We start from the raw sequence: 3,246 nt of genomic DNA on the forward strand, positions 1-3,246 counted from the left end.
ATCATGGTTTGTGAAATACAATAGCCTGCAGTGAAGGAAAATTAAGATGTGCCTCATATTAGATAATTGCAGTGGCTTTCTACATACCTACCTACCTACCTACTCTGCCCGTGCACAAATTGCATCAGTTTAAATAAAGTGGTTGAGTTAAATCAATACAGTGTTTATGCTATAGGCAAGATTGAAGTGCTAAGTTGCATAATTACTGTTTTATTTTCCCACAATAGTCTTGTGCTGTTCTGAAAGTATTCAGTCGTTAATAAAATGATAAAAGTGCCATCTAGAACAGGAATTCTATTTACTCATGTCTACACCTATTTATTTATTTATTACATGGATGAACCTACAAAGCAAAAGAAAAGGCTTTGCTTTAGAGGCTCCTTCACAATCAGATGTACAGTGACATCATTAATCCTGTCATTCTTTTTCTTACCATGTTCACAATATTGGTAGCTTCACACCAAACTTATTTCAAACTCTTTAGGTCTAGGGAGAGCATGGAGATGGGCCTAATACTGTGCTGTGGAGCTCAACTAGCTTTGTTTCAAGCTCGGTTGATAAAGGACTGTTTCAAAAGAGATCAATATGGAGAATTCCTTTCTAGTTGCCTCCTATTTCAGTTCTCTCTGTGATCTTTTCATCTGTGGATGGGTTTCCCACTTGCAGAAGCAATCCAGGTAGGTAATCTTTTAAGGACAGTTCTCCATGTTGTTTCTGTATTCTTCCCACAGGCCTTATGGTGGAAAGCCTGAGCAAATTCAATAACTAGTTTTGCAAATATTTTACAGCTGGAATCTTAACTGAATTCCATCAGACTGCAGCCATGGCCAGGGCCTAAGAAAAAGTATAGAAACTGGACAGGTGCTAGGCTTTTTCATTAGTACTTCTTGGTCTTGGGCTTTTGGGAGTCCAGTAGCTGAGACCTCCTTAGTCTGTGAAGCTGTCTTGCACTGCCATTTCCCAAATCTCACCAGAAAAAAGTTGGCTGGTATTTTTGAAGTGGTGTGTAGTCTTTGTGTAGAAAAATGAATTTAGTAATTAAAATGACTTAACTGAAATTTCAGCATGAATTTCATGTGGAAATTCCTACATTAAATTCCAGGATACTAAATTTCTGTGAAATCTACACTCTTTTACAAGGAGTTTGAAATCTGTTTGTGGAAGTTGCACTGGGGAGCTGTGCTGCTGCAGGAACTAAGAGGGCAGTGCAACAGTCGATTGAGTTGCATGATAATTTTGGAAAGGAAAATGTAAAATAGTCTGCCACTTTAACTGAGAAGTAATTTTTTATAAAAAATAAGCAAATTTTTCTAGCATAAACACATGGTAAAAACATAGACTTCTATGAAATGTTTATATGATTTTGTGAATCAAAATTTTCTAATTTCTTAAGCCTCTGAAATGATGCAAAATAATAAAATACTTGAATTTTGGTTTCTTGTCCTTGAAACAGGTGCTTCTCAATGCAATTAAACCTTACGCAAGAAATACTATTTTCATCACTGTTACATTTTAAAAGTTTTAAAGATCATGGCATCGTGCCTCTCTTGAAGGTAACAGCTACAGAACACAATTCTCTTAAGTGTTTTTTTAAAGCCCTGTTTCTACAATCGAAGATTTCCCTGAGATAGCTGGGTTGTTAGCATATCAGTGCACACATAATTGGGTTATGTGGCCTCACAACAGTAGTAAGGTATTAAGGGTTCTTCCATTCACCTGTCTTTACAATGTTTTCATGCTCTGTTTAAAAAAAAAAAAAAAAAAAGACCTCACTGCTTCCAAAAGACTTGATGTAACACACTTGTATTACTGTCGTTGGTAAATGGGACAGCCCGTGTAAAATCAGTTGAGAAGATGCATGAAAGAAAAATGTACGCAGGGCCGAAGAGGAAATGAAGACAGCTATAGCAAAATAAGTTTTCCATTGTTATGGTTGACTGTTTCAAATATCTCGTTAGTATTCTAATAACTCACCTGCTAAAACACCAAACTGGAGTTGGGACACACAGGTGGCCAGTGTTTACAGATCGCTCTGCATGGGGTACAGGTGCAGAGCCTTACTCAGGTCTGCTGGTTTTGGCTGGGGTAGAGTTAATTTTCTTCACAGCAGCTAGGATGGGGCTATGGTTTGGATCTGTGCTGGAAACAGCGTTGACGGTTTTGTTCCTGCGGGCTCACACAGCCTCAAGCCCTTTTCTGCCCCTCAGAGTGCCCTGCCAGCGACCAGGCTGGGGGCGCACAAAAAGTTGGGAGGGGACACAGTTGGGGCAGCTGAGCCCAGCTGATGAAGGGGATATTCCATGCCATATGACGTCACGCTCAGCATATATAAAGCTGGAGGGGAGGTTGATGGAGTGGGGAGGGCTGCTCGGGGACTGGCTGGGCATCGGTCAGTTGGTGGTGAGCAATTGTTTTCATTTGCATCACTTGTCTGTCTTGGCTTTTATTTTCCTCTCTCTGATTTTTTTTTTCTCCTTTCCTTTCAGTTTTGTATTCTTATTTCTTTTTAATTGTTAAACCACTTTTGTCTCAACCCACAAGCTTCTTTCTCACTTCTACCCTTCCAATTCTCCCCCATCCCACCAGGAGGGGGGAGTCAGCGAGCAGCTCTGTGGTGCTGTTGCCAGCTGGGGTTAAACCATGACCCTCATGTTGTAGGACCCATTGTATTTGACTTCCGTAGTTTAAATTTCTTTTTTCCTATTTTGTCCAGGTGCTGTAATGTGGTAATCTTTTTGCTTCATCAAATGTCTCAACACATAAGATACAGCACAGAGATGAATTAACATGCCAAGCATAATTCAGCTGCTCTGGCTATTTATTGTTTCCTTCATTTGCTCCTTCGAGGCATTTGACTGACATCTGCTATTTTAACAAAATGACCGTTGGCTAAATCAACAAACCATCACAAAGGACCTTTAGACATACAAGTTAGAACCAGTGACTTGTTTTTGTTAATGTACTGTTCATTGTGTTTGCAAAGGCATCCGAATATCCCATTGCATTGTTGTTGAAATGATGCTGGTAATATTAGCAATGTAAGAATTATGATTTAATTACACGTTTTATTACTGACAGTAGCTCGTATGAGATACTTCGAGTGAAATTTTAAGAAACTCCAAAATGACCAATTAAGTTTTAAAATAGGATTATTGTTGTAACTACAGTGATGGGAAACAACGGATACAGCTGGGGAGAGCAAGGTCAACTTTCCCTAAGTTACTAAAATGATCTGTTGTTGACAGA

Source organism: Egretta garzetta, unplaced genomic scaffold, assembly GCF_000687185.1.
Source record: "Egretta garzetta isolate BGI_Z169 unplaced genomic scaffold, ASM68718v1 scaffold43, whole genome shotgun sequence".
Classification (NCBI taxonomy): domain Eukaryota; kingdom Metazoa; phylum Chordata; class Aves; order Pelecaniformes; family Ardeidae; genus Egretta; species Egretta garzetta.